General features: G+C 37.9%; 1 protein-coding gene across 2 annotated transcripts in view; it reads left to right on the plus strand.

Moving 5' to 3' along the window:
- NEBL (nebulette) overlaps positions 1-19,697 on the plus strand; it is a 439,204-nt gene that overhangs the window by 60,148 nt on the left and 359,359 nt on the right. The window lies entirely within an intron of this gene.

Raw genomic sequence — 19,697 nt, forward strand, 5'->3', positions numbered from 1 at the left:
AAAATTTTTTAAAATGAAAGATGAGATTTTCACCTAAATCACTTTACTCCAGGAGCCTGGGCAATAAGAAAGTTGGCAAATATAACTGTACGCCCCAAAATCATCATAGTTGGCAGTGGCAAACTACTATGACACTCTCAGCTGCAGTAAGAAACAACCACACTGTAGGCATAAGGAAGGGAGAGAGAAAGGAATTTTATTTTTTTAAATAAGTCCAGAAAGAGAGAGACTGCTTAAATGTATTTAGCATGTTATTGGCATCCTGATGTACTGGGGAAAAGAAAAGTTAAGTTAAAACCCTAACTAAATGCATTAGAACAACATCTCTGAGAGACAATATTGTCAAACTTATGAGGCAGAGTAGCATGTTCAAGGTTAACTGGTTCAGCATACAGCTACAGAATGAGCATATAGTGTAAGCAGACTTTGGAACAGGAATAAAAAAATGTACAAAGGAAAAAGGTGAAATGGATGGAAGGTGGTTTTCCAGTGTCCATATGAAGAGGAAAGAGTGAGGAGCCTGTATGTGAATTAATTGGGACGTTTCTGGAAGCAGTGTGAGGTCATAATAAAGGGTTGTTACAGTTGTCATAGGAGATACTTGGAGATTGATTGCAGCATTCTAAATTCCAGGCAGGAGGGAGAGAAGAGGAACTTCCCTCTCATTCTTGAAATAAGGGTTGTAATTCTGATGTACAGACTGGATATGTTAAGTGAAAAAGCTGGGTATAGGAAGCCTATCAGAGCTAGACACTCTAATACCCTAGGCCTATTTTGAAAGCATATGATGTGATGCAATTACGTGGTATAAAATCAATTAACAAGAGCCTGAGCATTGGGAGAGTAAATAGGCAGGCCAGAGTTATAAACTAAAGGGGCTAAGCACCTCCAGGCAAGTCTTGATGCTGTAATGATACATAGTAATCTAGTCATTTTTCAATCTTCTTTTTGATAAGCTAAACAGATTGATTTCTTTAAATCTAAACAGATTGATTTCTTTAAATCTCTCTGTCTTGAGCCATTGAATACATTTTTGTGGATCTTTTCTGCACCCTCTCCAATATCTTAATATCCTTTTAAAAATATGAGCACCAGAACTGTATACGATATTGGTCTCACCAATGGTGTATACAGAGGTAAAATCTCTTCCCTACTTATACTCAGTACTCCCAGGATAGCATTGGCCTTTTTTGCCACAGCATCAAAGTAGGAGCTCATGTTGGGTTACTTGTCTACTACAGTCCCTTTTAGACCCACTGCTTTCCAGTAGATATGGCCTGCATTGCTTGTTCTTAGATGTATAATTTGCATTTGGCTGTATTAAGACACATTTTTGTTTTACTGGGCCTAGCTTACCAAATGATCCAGATTGCGCTATATGGCTGCTCTGTCCTCCTCCTCATTTACCTCTCTACGAATCTTTGCCACGTGCAGTGATTTTATATTTACTTCTATATAATTGATTAAAATGTTGAATAGTATTGGGCTTAGTATTGACCCCTGTGGAACCCCACAGGGAACATCTCCATTCAATGATGGTTCCCCATTTTGAGATCTGTCAGCCAGTTCTGAATTAATTTAATATGTGCTTTGTTGATATCATATAGTGCTAATCTTTTAATCAGCATGTTTTGTGGTACTAAGTCAAACACCTTACACAAGTCTAAGCGTGTTACACCTACACAGTTACCTTTATCAACCAAACTTGTAATCTCGTCAGAGAATGAAATTAGATTTGTTTGACAAGACCTATTTTCCATAAAACCATTTTGACTATGTTAATTATATCCCTGTCCTTTTAATTCTTTATCATTTGAATCCTGTTTCAGCTTTGCTATTATTTTGCCTGGGATTGATGTTAGGCTAACCAGCCTATAGTTAGATAGGACATCTTGCTTGCCCTTTAGCTTATTTAAAGTTGTAGGTAAGTAGGAAAGTTTGATGTTTGATGAAAGTATGTTTATTTTATTTTATTTTATTTTATTTTTAAAGTAAGGCACTGTGAGGGTATGTTAGGGCAGCGAGGAGCCAGAAGGAAACCTTTGAAGTTTCTCAAGCCACATGGATCCAGTCTCCATCTGCAAACCAACAGCCAGCCTTCATTCCATAAATTCAGTACTTTACACTGGAGGCAGTACTGGACATTCGGAAAGACACTCGTCCCAAGACCTGTGAATTTGAACCCTGCTCTTCCTGATTGTTAAGAGATTCATGAGCAGCTAGTGGCTGAAATAGCTAAGGTCCCATTTAATGAATGAATCTTCCCTCCCACCTTCAAACACACCACAGTCCAACCAACAATGAAGAAACTAATTCTTAATCGGATGGGACCTAGCTGATTACTGCCAACTATCAATCCTTTCATTTCTGACTAAATTCATAGACAAGTTAGCCAACCCACCTTCAAGAATATCAAACCAAAGCCAATATCCTAGGTGCTGCACTATCTCAATTCAGATCAGGACTTGGAATGGAAACAGCAGTAGTGGCACAAATGTAAAATCTCTCACTGTCAATGAGTGAGGGCAGATGTGCATTCTCACCCTTCTATACTTCCCTGCAGAATTTGATATAGTTGATCATGAACTGGTGGAGGTGGCTAGGGATTCCCCTCCCTTTTTTTTTTGCTTGCAAAAAGCCATAGAGTTTAAAACCCAGAGACCTATTACATAATTTTCTTGAGCAATAAGTAATGAGAGGCAGTTCATTACTAGAGGTCAGTTCCTTTTTAATTGCTGAATAAGCAATTGACTAACAGCTGCCTGTAGTCACTGGAAGGCAGAGTCACTTCACTTTCTGGAAACAGATTTCTGACCTGATGTGGCTAACAGAACAAGCAATTAAAATGTAAGTTTCAGAAGGAGAAAGCTGTGATTGTAGGATGTTCATGACCATTTTTATTGAGGGTATCCATGGATAAATGGCTTAGTGTTCATTTCACACATACAGTCCATTTAATTAGATGGTCTCAGGGTCACTGCTCAATTGTAACAACCGTAGAACACCAATGTACATTAGAGTTGAACAATGTTATTAAAATATGCACACTGTGAGTTGGCTTGTGTTATAATTGACTAGAATTATGAATGTAGAGTTCACTAGCCAGCCAAATACTTTTCTGCATGGACCCTGTTACTGTACAATTAGGTTCTGTCGTTTAGTGGTAGCAAGACATATGTACAAGAGCAAATGACTGATTAATGTCCATCCTCTGCTGTCAGAATACCCACAAGCACTTAGCATCTGCAAGGAGATAGGTATCTTTGGGTCTAGCAGTGTTGAATGGAAGGTCATTGAACCGCTTGTACTGAGAAGAACAGAACTCCTCTCCCTTTCCTCTAGATCTTCTGTGGTTTGTCATCTTCAACATCCCGTGCTGGATTATTGTCAGCGACTCACCGGTAGGAAGATCTCTGTGACACTCTGCTCTGGCACACAGATGATGGCGCTGATCAAAACGTTTTTCACTGGAGACTTTCTATATTTTGACCAGCTCTACTGTTAATTTTGCTCTCTGTTACAAGTGTAGTGTCTCTTCTGTGTATGCTCAGGAAATCCCTCTGATAGACTTGTATGACAATTCAGGTCCTAGCTTCACCCATGATGACTAGCCTGATCTGAACACAATCCTTTTTGGATCTAAGCTAACCACAGTCCCCCCTCAAAAATTTCCTATTTCTGTCCTACTGTTCCCATTACAAGTGTTGGCAGAACCAACTAGGGCAGTGGTTCTCAAACTTTTGTACTGGTGACCCCTTTCACATAGCAGGCCTCTGAGTGCGAACCCCCTTATAAATTAAAAACACTTTTTTATATATTTAACACCATTATAAATGCTGGAGGCGAATAGGGGTTTGGGGTGGAGGCTGGCAACTCGCAACCCCCCCAATGTAATAACCTTGTGACCCCCTGAGGTGTTCCGACCCCCAGTTTGAGAACCCCTGAACTAGGGGCAAAGCTTTTCTTGACCTGCTGCTCACAAACAAGGAAGAATTAGTAGGGGAAGCAAAAGTGGAAGGCAGTAACCATGAGATGGTTGAGTTCAGGATCGTGATACAAGGAAGAAAGGAGAGCAGCAGAATACGGACCCTGGACTTCAGAAAAGCAGACTTTGACTCCCTCAGAGAACTGATGGACAGGATCCCCAGGGAGAATAACATAAGGGGGAAAGGAGTCTAGGAGAGCTGGCTGTATTTTAAAGAATCCTTATTGAGGTTGCAGGAACAAACAATATGGCAGGTGAACAGCTTGGCTTAACAGTGAAATCCTTGCTGATCTTAAACACAAAAAGAAGCTTACAAGAAGTAGAAGACTGGACAAATGACCAGGGAGGAGTATAAAGATATTGATCAGGTATGCAGGCGTGAAATCAGGAAGGCCAAATCATACTTGGAGATACAGCTAGCAAAGGATGTTAAGAGTAGCAAGAAGGGTTTCTTCTGATATGTTAGCAACAAGAAGAAGGTCAGGGCCCCTTACTGAATGAGGGAGGCAACCTAGTGACAGGGGATGTGGGAAAAGCTAATGTACCCAGTGCTTTTTTTGCCTCTGTCTTCATGAACAAGTCAGCTCCCAGACTACTGCACTGGGTAGCACAGTATGGGGAGGAAGTGACCAGCCCTCTGTGGAGAAAGAAGTGGTTCAGGATTATTTACAAAAGCTGGACGAGCACAAGTCCATGGGGCCGGATGCATCCAAGGGAGTTGGTTAAAGGAGTTGGCGGATGTGATTGCAGGGTCATTGGCCGTTATCTTTGAAAACTCATGGTGATTGGTAGAGATCCTGGATTGCCCATGTTTTAAAAAGGGAAGAAGGAGGATCCGGGGAGCTATAGGCCAGTTACCCTCATCTCAGTCCCAGGAAAAATCATGGAGCAGGTCCTCAAGGAAACCATTTTGAAGCAAGTTTGGAGGGTCGCCTTTTTGTTTGTGGCTGTGTCCCCTGTTTTTCAGTTTTCTGTCACTCTCCTTTTGTAATGGAAGCTGGTTGCTGCTTTCATGGTCAATTGAAGTCTCTTCCCCTTTCCATTGAAAAGATGAGGAGCTGGGAGCCCCAGTCCTGTCTTCTGTCCCTTCTCTTCATCTGGACTCCCTCAGAGATGGGCCCTAGGACATCTTTTGAAAGGAGGTTTTATTTCTTTTAAAAAATCATGGTGTCTTATTCCCGAGCATCCTAGCACCTCTACTGTGGATACAGTCTCTCAGACCTGCATGCCAAGTACATGACCTCTCCAGTTAGAATGGGAACACAGCTATTTGTTCTGTGCTTCCAAAAGCCTAATTTCTTTACTGGGGGGAAAGGGCTTCTTTTGTGGTACTTATTAGAGGCTGTCTTGCTTATTAATGTTGCTGTTTCTTAAAGAGCTCTATACATATGCTCATATTTCAGAAACTGTAGCTCCACCGTATATTCAATGCATGAGTGGGAAGAAAATTAAATAATTCAGAAGAGATAATTGAAAGTACAAATTACAGCTAGTTGTAGAGGTAGTAAGCCACAGTTAATTATTTCTGTTTGTTGACTAGAAAGTGTGGAAGACATAAATATATAACATTGCTGATATTTCTTCATTAGCCAACCCTGGAATCTACTAGGCCTATCCGTAGCTGGTGCAAACTAAAACTGGCTGAGGATCTGGCCCTGTGGGTTTTTATGTAATATTAGTTTGCCAGATACCAGATAAAAATACAAATGTTTTCCTACTTACATGTGCTTACTAGTTTAAAACAGCTTTTATAGCTTCATACTGTCAGAATGAAAATTACCAGCTGTATTCATTCCAGAAAGGAAGCTGAGCAGAGTTCAAATTGCAGTGTGCACAGTATTTAGATAAGTGAGTAGCATTCTTTGCTAGAAAGCAAGAAAACTCATATTCTGATAAATAGCTTTGAAAATGTCTATTATATTTATTTAAATTACTTATAAAAACAAAAATTTTCCAGTGAGACAGCGTTTCAAATTCAAGGCTATGATGTTAGGCCACACCTTTATTCATGATTTTCCCTCCTCTCATCTTTTATGAAGATAATGTAATGTAATAGAACCAGTATGTGTAGGTCTTGACTAAGGTCACTTCCTCCTGAAGGGTATATTTGTTCGAACACCATCAACTTATGCCTTAAGCTATCAGATATCTTCTCTTTTTCTGTCAATGGGCCTTAAGATATTGAACTTCCTCCTGTTTACAGCTGTGTTCATTTCTTCCCACAAAAACAATGAAAACAAAAACAAATTTTAAGAGTTTTTGATTCAACTGTGTCTTGGTTCTGTATTGGACTTGCCTTTCAGCCTGTTTTGCTTTCTATTTTTGTTGATTTAGTTCAAATGAGGGTGGTTTATTGAATGTATTCTGACTGCTATTACTATGTTAAGTCGTGCTTTAGTGGGGAGGGGCTTTAAAAAAATTCTTATTACTGTATATACTCCCTTCACTTGCTGGAGAAAAAATGGTTCTAAAACCCCATTAATTTGGATTCAGCTCTTTCACTACATTTTACCTTATGGAGTTGGGGATTATACTATTGCAGAAGGGGTAGAGGGCTCAAACTTAAAACTATCATGTACAGCCTAAATATTGGTAGAAAAATGCTAACTTACCCTTGTGAAGAGCAAGCTCCTCTACACGGTTTACTGGGCTTCCTTTCTCCTGGTATCAAGACTTATTTGAGAGGTTGTATGGCTACCTGTTCTGCCTGCTATGTGGATATCTATTGATTATAACATATAGATTACTGTTTATTCTCTGGTATGGCTCTCCCGTGATCAGGTCAGAGTACAAAGGAGGTGCAATAGAATAGATCTTTTATCTTCCAAATGAGATATAAAACTGAAATCCTGACCACTTCTGGTAATTAAAGATCCTGTGGTGCTTCTGGCAAGAGTAGTGATGTTTTTCATAGTATACTGTCCACATTGCTGCTTGGGTGATGACATTCTGTGTATCTAAATTCACTATGTGGTTTCAGTTGAATACAATGTTTATCTTTTTCTCCTAAATTGTTCGGCTGTGTTGTACTTGTAATCACGTGATTTGTTCTGTCCTTAATATGGGTGAAGTAATCTAACATGAACAGTAATTTGTGTATCAGTTTAAGTAATTTAAAGTGCTTTGGGGATGAATGGAGCTTTATAAATGTGTTTGCTATTTTTGTTGTTGGCTCTTTTTTGCAAATATACTAATGCTAGTAGACAAGCTTACCTCACCACTGTATGAGAATCTATCACAGGGATCGGCAACCTTTCAGAAGTGGTGTGCTGAGTCTTCATTCATTCTTTCTAATTTAAGGTTTCGTGTGCCGGTAATACATTTGAATGTTTTTAGAAGGTCTCTTTCTATAAGTCTGTAATATATAATTAAACTATTTTTGTGTATAAAGTAAATAAGGTTTTAAAAATGCTTAAGAAACTTCATTTAAAATTAAATTAAAATGCAGAGCCCCCTAGACCGGTGGCCAGGACCTTGGCAGTGTGAGTGCCACTGAAAACCAGCTTGCGTGCCGTCTTTGGCATTTATGCCATAGGTTGCCTACCCCTGGTCTATTACCTACAAAGTTTAAACACTATATTTACTAAACTTTTTATCATGTACCTATATCACAGCCAAAGTTAACTATATTTTAAAATAAAGGACTTACTTTTAAGACCTGCCGGTAGAATATATGCAGACTTACATAGGTCTGACATTGCATTGAGTACTCTCAGAATGAACTTCAGAAAACTCGACTCTAATCTGATGAAGTTATGTATTAAGGTCTCCGAGATGGCACAGTCAATCAGTTATAGTGGGTTAGCTTTATTTTTTACTTTTCTATGTTGAAAGAAGTGTCTAGTAGTCTGCCACGGTATTCAATATTTGGTGCTCTAATGTGGCGTTGAAAAAACAAGAGTGCTTAGCTCTGACAAATAACATGATTTTGGCCCCTCCTTCAGGAGGTCTCATGACAGCATAATAAATCACCCTTTTCATGCAATGAGGAAGGGTGACCTTTTTCCACACAATACCCTGTAACTTAGGGGGACGTGAGTTCTAGTCCTAGCTTTTCCGGTGATTGAAGTTAATATTTTTGTGCCCTTCACTGCCCTTAATATTAATCAAGGCCTCATACCTTACCTAAAGGAAGGAAATTATCACTCACCCATTTTACAGATAAGATGACCCAGAGCTTGCAGATGACCTCTTCTGGCTGAGCTGGGACTAGAACCCAAATCTTTAATATAGCAGAAGGTCTCATCTACACTGTTTTTCAGAAGGAACATGCCAAGTTATGTGTTTATGTAAGCCAAGCTAACACACTGTAACTCAGTGAAGACTTCTAGTGATTAGACTACAGATACAGGCTTATGATTCTGCTGCCTCTGTGCTAATAGATGTGGATTTTTAGCTCAAGTGATCAAGGTGCATGATTCCAAGTCCCGGGTTTGTTCCCTGCAGGCCACCCACTTGGTTATGAAGTCTGTAACTAGTAGACCACTCTCTGCTCCCAAAACCAGGAACAGAAAACAGGAAACCTGATTTCCAACAAATAGTTCTCTCTCCCCCGTATGGTCTATAACAACATGTTTTTTCTTTACTGGTTGCTGCCATAGCTGAAGTGCAAGAGTTCTGTGCTGTTCATCGGAAGGTTGTAGGTCCAAACCTACTAATGTTTGCGGGAGAAAATATCCATATGTTAATGAAACCAAACTGGAATAATGATAATTGTTGGGTTGATCTATTATGCAAAACGTATCTAGAAGTGAATTTCAATGTTGTGTTAATATTTGTTTTACTACTGAATTTTTAATCTTTGTATTTTGGTTAATAAGAGCTGTCTTTTAAGAACATAGAATACTTTATTGTACCATATGTTTGAGACTGAGAGCAGTGTGTTCGAAGTTTTGTTTGTGTATGTCCAGAGAATGAAAGACCATGCCTGTGTAAGCTCCAAAGAGGGTAAACTTGTCTTTCCAATAAGCAAACATCGTTCTCAATGGTATAACAGTCCCACTTACTGTGGAACTGGATGCCTCAAAACATTGTGAATGAGCTACAGTGCCTGTCACTTATAGGTAACCAGTAATTTGTGTCCAGACTGGCTCAGGAGAGGTGGGTGGGTGGCTAGTCTGTTGAACTCCGTTAACAATTTAAACAAATATGCTTTTCACAACTTTCAAATTATAGTTAATAGTTGTTCCAGTCTTATGGCTGTTGGCTAGTCTGTGTGAGTTTGGTTCGTCCTAGTTCTGGCTTCCATATCACAAACTCACCACTAAACTCTGCACTAGATTTAAGCTCTTTTGGGGTGAGGACTGCCTTACTCTGTATAGTGCCTAGCACGATTCGTCACTGATGTCATTTGGTCCGTATAGAGAGCACTCTTGCAGGAGGGGACAAAATCACAGTACTTGTGATAAATTTACAGAATTAGCAACACTGTAATTATCACACACACATTGGGGGTAGGCAGAGGGAATTCAAAATCAGAAGACAGACCAAAACACACGATTTAATCTTTTTTAAAAAATTGCATGATTTTTTTGCGGGGGAGTCTGACTCATGATTGTTGAACTTTTCTGGTTAGTAATAATGAAATACATATTAAAAACTGTAATTTAGGAAAACAGATCTATTTGCATTTTGCATTTTCTTACAGCATTAAAACGAGCTGTAATGCCAGTTGTAGCATATTAAAAATCTAAACTCACCTATAAAACTAAGACGAGATGAAATATGTATGGGGCATGCAGGTTTTTTAAATTGAGGGGGGGTACTTTCTGTTTGTTTTATATAAACAAAGCTAATAGGAATTCATTTTCACTCAAGGATCTTTTATCTACCTGATTACATAGTTGTGGGTGAAGTTGTATGGTTTTCTAATTCCCATGCCTGTTTAATAAAATACAAACAGTGCAATCATGTTGAGCCTGTGTGGAGCAGAATAAAGAACACTGTGTGAATCAGAGCCATTGTGTCTTAAAATAATTGTCTAGTAACCCTTGAGCCACTTGTTAAAGCTCAAATTCATAAATGTAATCTTTACAAATATTTTCTCATCTCTTATACCGTACATATACTTGCTAATAAAACGATGGATTACAGAGCGTTGTTGTTTTTGTGAAACGAACAATTTTGCAACAACGAACAACTGGAGCTCTAATTTTTTTTCATCTTATCTGACATTGTCTTTCAGAGCTTGTTGTTCTTAATTACAATGGTTTGCACTTAGTGTTGCTGCTTTCATCCAAGGATCTTGCACCCTTTGTGAAACAAGTATAATTATTATTCTCATTTTGGGTAAAGTGAGTCTTAAAGAGGTTAAGGGTGGGAATTTCAAAAGTGCCTTATGGAGTTAGGATAGGGCTCCCAACTCCTATTTTAAAGGTCAATAGGAGCTGGCTGTACTACTTCCTTAGAGGCTTTTGAAAATATCCCTCAAAGGGTATGTTTACTTTTTGAGCTGGTGGAGGCTGGAGAGCTAGACCATGGTGAGCAAGGTTAGCACTGTGCTTAGCATGATGATGGACTGTTGGGATGTGAAACAGTGAATATTTGGACTGTGCTGGAGAATTTTGGGTTACGGTTGTGGGACTTTTTTGTAGCAAATTAACCTTGCAAAGGGCTATTCGTATGTGAAAAGCTCACATGGAGTTACTGGGCACCCTGGAAGCAAGTGGAAACTGAGGCAGGCGCACTGGTCATGTTACAGCTTGGCATAGAAGGGCGTCCTAGGAAGGGGCTTCCTTATCACACAGAATGCAGAATATGGGCAGGCGATCAGTCGTGGGAAGACGGAGACTGCAAGTGCCTAGAAGGGGGAAATTAAGGCAGGGAGCTGCTTTCAGGGCCATCTTGAGGCCATAAGAGGGCACCCTGGAGGTGGTTGCTCTTTGACATGTGGTCTCCTCAAGATGGGAATTATGCTCTCACTTCAAAGTGTAGACATACCCTAAGTGGTTTGCCATAAGTCACATACTTGATCTGATGGGAAGGTGAGTCTTGGTTGCCACCCATGCGTCAATACAACTACCCTGGCTCCACTTTAACTGTACTGTCAGGTGCAGATTAAATAGTTACTGAAAATGGTTTGGGCTGGTTTATGCTGGTGACTAAATCATGTTCAAACAAGGTTGACAGGAAGTGTCTGCGAGTTATTGACAGTTGTTTTGTTATTTATGTCTCCCTTTCCTATCGCAGACACAATATAATTCATAGAGCGACACCTGTTTGTGCAGGGGAAGGAGGGCCACTTGTGAAAGTGAGAAGAAAGAAAGAAAGGCAGCAGGTGGGGGAAAAGTAGATTCAGAGTAGATGAAAGGTCTTGTTCTGTTGTCAAATGGTTTTAGCAGTCCAGGAGTGCCGAAATTCTTTGATCTATCTCCTACAATGTCCAGCATACCACTGAACTAGTGCATTTAAACTAATGGGTTAAAGCCAGAATTGACTTTCAATGATAAAACAAGGACGCTGCTCACAAAAGTGAGTTCTTAGAAAATTTTCAGTGTGAAGTGAACCAAAACATGTAGGTGCTTGTTTAAAAATAAATTACTTCTGCGTTGAGTTGATGCCATTATTGTGGCAGATGACGTGAATTGTTTTATTAGGAAGAAAACACCCTTCCCTTGAGAAAAATTTGCAGCTGCTTATCTTGGCTGTACATTAACAATCTCCTTGCAAACCAAAAATAAATTCAAAAAAATATGGAGCATTCAGAGAGGAAATACAATTACTTTTATTTAGAGTAACACAGAAATAAATCAGACTTTTTCTTTTGCTTACAGGGTGTATTTAACTATATGATGGATGCTGAAAATAACTTTTACAAGTTTGCAGTGGTTATTGAAAGGTTTTCTGTTAGTACAGGAAAGTATATTGAGACACAGATGACAGACATGCTGCAAATTACCAAATATAAAATAGAAATAATAATAATAATAAAAAAGCAACTGTCTCAGCTATGTTTTCATGGAATTCTTTTGAAAGGGCACAACCATGACCATAGTTTAGCTGATGGAAAAAAACCTCACATGTTTAATTTCTATAGTGATTTCTTTTGAATTGCTTTGTTCCTATGCATTAATCAATTGGGGCAGGGGAAGTGGGGGAGGAGAGGAGAACTGACTTTGACACTGTTTTTTGTATAAATATACAGCTTCTGTTTACAGTTTAATTATCTTACTACTCTTGTCATTGATCATGCCATAAATTAATGTTTTAATCTTTTGTTTTATACATGGTCTTGTGTGTTTTGAAAAGGAAAACATACTTGAATTTAACAGTTTTTCCCATCAGTGAGTAAGTACTCGTGTGTGAAATTATGTCCATGAATCCTACGGCATGCGTGAACTAATGGATAATATAGGAGTATCGTTTCTAACCCTAAAGTGGGACTGCATTTTGGGGTGATCACACCAACATATTGTCATTTAGAGTTCTTTCGTCTGAGGTATTGTTTTAAAGGTGGGGATTATCAATCATTTTTAGATGAGGAAATCAATGCACAATGAATGTGATTTGTCCAAGGTTGGACAGCAAGTAACTTATAGAAATGGCAGTAGAATCTAGATCTTCTGACTCCCCAGGGTCCTGCCCCTAACCACCTTAATGTCTCCTTAATGTTTCTATCAGAGATTTTTTTCTACATATTTTAAAGGAGGAAGAAGCAGCAGAATATGAAGACATCACTATGGAAACCAGGCATATATTAATTTATTCCTTCAGATTTTATTACAATTTAGATATATAAAATGGAGCTTTTTGAGATACAGTTATGGTCATTAATTTGTTACTAGAAAAAGTAAGTTTTGCTTATCGGTTTGAGAGATTCTTATTTTCTGCTATAAAGCTTGTAAAGATTAGGCCTCTGAAGTGTAGAACAGTATATGAAGAATGCTTAAATATTACCCATTCACTGTAACTTGACTTCAACAAGATTTATCCAAGCACTAATATTATTAATCAAAGGACAGTTGGATACCTTTTAGCAACTAAAATGAAGTTGAAATATTGATTGGGACTATATACATGACACCATGAGAAAAGTAAATATAACTCTTCTTTCAAATCACAGAAGTTGTTCCACTAACACAACTTTACATGTGTACTTATGACTAAATGTGACATTTCAAAGTTCATATTTGGCCTCAATGTGCCAGAGCAACGAACTATCATGTCAGAGCTGCAAATCTCATTTGTATTCCCTCTAGGATGATTTATGGAAATAAAAATGTTAATGTTACTATTTTTATTATTTATCTAGAAGACATGTGGTACGCTTACATGAAAAGGGAGAATACTAAAGTGGAATCATATGAAAAAAGGACATCAAAAAGAAACAGTTAGCAGACTATTATATTCCCTGTAGTATTTTGCCGAATTCATTTTTAAATAACTCAAGTGATTGAGAGTCTATCGCTTCACTTTGAGACTATTCCACAGTCTATTAGATCTCAACAATAGGAAGTATAGGAGAAGTTACATTTTGAATGTAAAATATATTGTTGACTATTTAGCAAACACTCCTGATTTTATTTAATCTATTTATTGATTTATATGGTGCCTAAACTAGGCACTTCACATAATTGTAAGGTACATATACTATGTAAAGGGCTGATTTTTACTTATTAAAGACCTGTGTTCTTATGTATTTATGTAAAGTGTCTCAGGTGTTGCCTGGAATATTTGAGACCACCTCTCCCTCAGTGTCCAGTTGCAGTGCGATCAGCAGAAATTCTAAAACCGGAGTCCCCTTGAGTTAGAAGACATAGGGTGGGCAATAGTGTTTTTGATGAGGGTCCTTTGGCTTTGGAACCTGCTTGGAAAGCATAGTCTAAAATAGATCAGGTTATTGTCCAGGTATGCTGCAAAGCCTCTCTTTTCACTCACTTGGAATTTTAGTTTTTGTTGGATTATGTTGTGGGTTAGCTTCTGATTTTAGCTGAATTATTTTTATAAAATAATATTTTTCTTCATATCTGTCAGGTTCTTAGAATATTGATATCTTTTGTGTATTTTATATTATTGTACATACATTAATTTAAGTAATTATTTCCTAGAATAATAAATTATCAAAACTATCAATATTCTATCCCCTCCCTGAGAACTTGTCTGTCATAAATAGCCAACCCAATAGGAAAATGAATGGTGCCAAAATGCCTTAGAGAATGTTTTCTTGGCAAGGAGTGATGTGGCAAACATGCAGCATTGCAGGAAGGAGAACTTTATTGAGCATGCAAAGAGGCCCATATTAGATGCTGAGAGGCCTGTGTTTTTTCCTAGTATCATCCTCGCCACTTCAGATTTTAGTATGGAAGCAATAATGCACTGAGAAAAATGATATAATTAAAAAACATAAAATAACATTGTTGTGACATTAATGAACAATTAAATATAAAAGAGGAGGAGTAACCACAAGACTTTAAAGTCCATTTATAAGTCAGGCTAACCCTAGCATAAATTCAGCGGATCCATTTGCTTAAATTAAGTTACCTGCAAATTTGTTAAGTTGCCAAAGATGCAACCAAAGTCTTCTGATGTAATAACCATTATGGTTCATATTTTTAAAATGATAGTTGAGATTCTAATGTAATCCCATGAGTTCAGGAACTGCGGATTCAAACAAAGCAGCAAATATCACAAAACGTGATAAAATGGCAATAGTAGGCAGCACTTTTCCTTCAATACCTTTTGCACAGCAAAAGATTCATCAAAAAGTTGTGCTCTAAAATTTTGCTATTCTTTCTGATAAATGTCTGCATGTTCTTCTGTGTAATCACTGACGATGTACTTGCCCAGGGAGGTTTGGTTCATTTATTTCTTTGTTTAATTTGGCTATGCCATAAATGATACTGAACACTGTTTTAAAGAACTTCGAAAATGACTTTAGCTGAAAGTGTGTATGTATGTGTCCCTGTATGGGATGAGAGAAACATGATCACTTGCAAGATGAAAGATGGCGATTCATTTAAACGAGTACTGGCTTTTGACCAAAGTGAAAAATTAATGGACTGTAGCCTTGTTGCCTGGTTTAATGAAGCTCTAAATGAATGTTATTCAGTTGGATAATAGCTGTTCTTGGTACCACAGTTAAGAAAAAAACAAAACCTATTGCAGTACACTGTAAACATGCTTACAATAGCATTTTGCCTTTGTTTAATCATGCATGGTAATTGTTTTCCAGTTCTGGTGTAAGGCAAGACTTGGTAGGGCAATTCATATAAAGAATATTTAAAAAATTGAAGTAGTCAGTTAAAAGTAGTTTTAATGGGTGACAAATAATGTGGTATCCAGATTGCAAAGAGCTGACACAATGAAGTTTGGATTGATTTCTCCTGAATATACAAACACCTACTGTAGACTTTGCTGTCATTGGGAGTTCTGTGTGCATTAATGACAGTCTGTGTGGCCATTTAGGCCAATAAATTCTGGATAATGGATGATATGAACCTATCTAGCTATTACAGTGGTAGGTGCATTACAGATATCAATGAATGGATGGATGCATGGATAAAGTCCTTGTAAAGAACTCTGCAGTTTGCCTGTGTTTATGCAAGCAATATATTTTACAAGAAAGCCTCTTCTCGTCATTCATTTCAGCATTCTTTTATATATTCCAGATGTAGCTATTTTCATTGGATAATGCTTTTCTAGCAGAAGGTGTGTGGGGGGGGTGTATTTTTTTCTTTTTCTTTTTTTAAATTCTTGAATGTATAGTATGCAAACATGTTGTAGGTCAAGAAATTATTTTGTGCTTGAAAGCTTCTATGATTAAAAAAAAAAATTTCCTGTGGATACTTATACTAAATGGAGTTGCCTTGAAGGAAGCATGCTAAAAAAGAGAAGAAGTAGTGAAATGAAAATACCTGTGCGTACTGGAATTTTTATTTAAACATGGGCTGGGTGGCTTGCTGGATAAAATATTAACTGTTTAACTCAGTGGTTCCCTTCTACTCTGTAGCTCAGTGAAATGAGATATGTTAGTGCGCAGTCACAGGGAACATTAATCATGAAATCATCTATTCAGATCTGACACAATTGGTATTCAGATAAGATTACTGGACTCCTTGATTTTTTTGGTGACATTGCATAATTATTTTGATTTGACTTTGTAAGTGCAGTTTTCAATTGTGGAATTGATATGTGTGTGTATATATATATATATATATATATATATATATATATATATTGCTTCCTGCACTCCTCTATTTATTTATCCACTAATGAGGTACAGCAGTGGCAGCACAAACTTCCCTATATTGTCTTTTCAGTGTGGTGTTGGAATTATCACTTGTATTAGTACTTCTTATTATTTATTATTTGTATTGCAGTAGTGTCAAAAAGTCCTAATTTATATTGGCACAGCTGTGTACTAGGTGTTCTACAAACATATAGGAAGATATGATCCATGTTCTGAATAATTCAGAATCTATTTTAAAGACAAAACACTACATGTGTAAGAAACGAGGAGGAAGTGTGAAGGGGAACAATAATTATAAACATGTGATTATTTAGGCCAGCTTAGGGCTTAATCATAGGAGGTGCTGAGTGTGATAGACATGGCAATTTCCTGCAATAGCCTTGGAAGACTTTATGGTATTAAGTGTATGTGAGGTGAGCTGGGATTGTATATAACTTCCTTAGGGGGCAGATGTGACCGATTTGAAACCTGGGAATTGTAAAGGAATTCAAAATACTATATTGAAATGTGCTAGATAAATACGGAGTTTTGGGGACAATAAGTGTTAAATGCATTTCCTAGGGAATCCCTAGGGAGTGGCTAATGCAAATCCCATATTTCTGGTTATGCAAAAACCAAACCTTGTGAAGCTATGCCCTGAGGAGAGGGCTGTTGTCTGCTGATCACCTATTACAGAAGTCCAGGATCAAAGGCCCAAGCTGTATAAAGAAACAGCTGATCTGTCCAGCCTTCTTCTGGTTCTAGATCTAAAATGGATGAACTAGCAACCACAGGAAAAATCCAGTTGGGGGTTTTGAAGGACTAAAACCTACCAGATCCCTAGGCTGGATTTGGGGGTGACCTCTGGTAAGCTTTTTACTCTGTGTGAGTGTGTGTGTGTAGGTTCTTTTATTGTTTTAATATGTTTTCTCTGTAATGCTTTTTCCTTAAGATTAAACATGCTTGCTTGGAAGGAGTTGTGTGATAACTTATAACTACAGGCAATTACACTGATCATAGCTCTTGGAGAGAAAACCAAATATAGGCACTGCTGGTTTTTTAAGCCTTAAAATCCCTGGTGAGGAAGGAGTGATCTGGGTCTCTGCCCAAGAGTTAGAAGCCTTAAGTGGGTGCCCTTGGTGGACTATGGAGGTGAAATACAGGAGCAGTTACCCTGAAACTGTGACAATGAGCATCCTCAACTCTCCTTAACTTCAGCAGGTACTTAGGATGTTTGGCAGTTCTGTGAGTTGCTCAGCATCTTGGAGAGTTGAACCTGAATAATTCATTAAAAAAAAAAAAAGCAAGTATCAACAGTTGACATGGACCCTCTTCCGAATTGTCATCTGGTGATTTTCTGTAGGCATCCTGATAGAAGATTAATTCTCTCCTGGAAGGAGTTTCTCTAGGAGAGAGAAGATAGTTCAGTTTCCATGCCTGTTCACTTCTCAGTCTCTCTGCTGAGTTCTTCAAAAAGGCTGCCATTTTCAATGGTAACTTTTCTTATTAAATCACCTGCCCTCTCAGAACTGGTCAGAGCGCCCCTTGTGGCATGCCGCCCCAAGCACATGTTTGGCATGCTGGGGCCTGGAGCCGCCCCTACTTCTGACTGTCTCTCATCTCTTCCGCTTTTTCCTGCCAGATGATTCTTCTTTGAAAAAGCGAACAGAGCACAGGCAGCTAACAATGTCAAAATAAATATTGTTTGAAGGCAACCAGTGTATAAGGAAAGGACATCAGGGTGGGAGTAGGATGTGGAAACCGTATCTTTCTAATGGACAGCTTTCCAAGTATATATATATAAAATGTAGATAGAAATAGAACAAACAGCTCATTCCAGTGGCCCAATATTCAGTTACTACTCATCCCTTTAAACTTCACGTGTATAATTAATTATGCATCCAAACCTTTGGTTCTCTGGCTCCAGAGACAATGATCTAAAAATCAGATGCAATTTCTTCTTTATTAATCAGTCCTTAATCTAAATTGAAAAAGTGGTATTTGTGGATTGAATCCATAAAATGCTATGGGATGGTTTAGATGCCTACTTTTTTCTGTGAAACGATCTCTGGATATATGTGAATTAAATATACTAGTTACAAATCATTTTCAGATCACTTTTGTGGCAGTATTAAGGTGAGCTTGTTTCTTAATTTGTATATGAAAAATATCAAAATAACCAAGAAAAAAATCCTCCTTTTGCTGCACAGTAAGACATCTCTGCTTGTTTTGTCAGGTTAATTTTGATGATCTGGCACAGATTCTGCACCCAGTCCTCTTTCCTAAAATAAAACTTTGTTTGAAAAACAGTTAAGATTACTAAGTGACAACTTAGACAACTTATGTAAGAGAAATGGTGGAGAAATGAAAAGCCATTGGAGATCTTACACGGCTCATATAATGAATATATATATCATAACACAACCTTAACTCTGGCCCATGACATTTTTAATGTACTAATGTTACTTGATTTTGGTATCTAAATATTTTTAGAGGATACTGTTTACAGAAAAAACTAATATATTTATTGTTTTCCACTTAAATACTTAAAATGGCTATTTCTGGAGTGTGGTTGAATGAGTTGAGGTGGCTATGTTGTGATAAAATTTTTGTTCTCAGTAATCTTAGGATTGTTGAAATGTAGAACTGGAAGGGAATTCAATAAGTCATCTAGTACTTCCTCCCACGCTGAGTCAGGATCTAGACTATCCCTGACAAGTATTCATCTAACCTGTTCTTAAAAACCTCCAGTGATGAGGATTTCACAACCCCCCCCTTGATGACCTATTCCAGTATTTGTGTCCTTCTAGTTAGGAAGTTTTTCCTAATATCTAACCAAAGTCTCCCGTGCTGCAGATTAAGCCCACTACTTATTGTCCTATCTTCCATGGAAATGGAGAAAGATTGATCTCCATCCTCTTTATATCAGCTCTTAATCTGTTTGAAGACCATTATCAGGTCCATGCTCAGTTGTCTTTTCCCAACACTAAACATGCCCAGTTTATTTGCCCTTTCCTTATAGGTCAGGTTTTCAAAGTCTTTTATAATTTTTGTTGCTCTCCTCTTCATGAGGTGAGCAATGAAAATTATAAAAGATTTCTCTCCAGTTTGTCCATATCTGTCTTAAAGTGTGGTGCCCAAAACTAGACACAATATTCCAATTGAGCTTCACCAGTGCCTACTGTGCCTTGGATACAACACTTCTGTTACTACACCACAGAATGATATTAGCATTTTGTTCAGCTGCATCATATTCAAATTTGTGATCCACTATAACCTCCAGAGCCTTTTCTGCAATCTGCTGCCTAGACAATTATTCCAATTATTTTGTACTTGTGAATTTGATTTTTCCTTCCTAAGTGTCGTACTTTGCACTTGTTTTTGCAGAATTTCATCTTATTGATTTCAGACCAATTCTCTAATTTGTATAGGTCATTTTGAATTCTAATTCTGTCCTGTATAGTGCTTCCAGCTTGGTGACATTTGCACAGAGCAGCAGCCAGCACAGCTGACTGTGGGGCTGCCCGAGCAGCTGGCTGCGGACAG

Source organism: Gopherus evgoodei, chromosome 2 (genome assembly GCF_007399415.2).
Source record: "Gopherus evgoodei ecotype Sinaloan lineage chromosome 2, rGopEvg1_v1.p, whole genome shotgun sequence".
NCBI classification, from domain to species: Eukaryota; Metazoa; Chordata; order Testudines; family Testudinidae; genus Gopherus; species Gopherus evgoodei.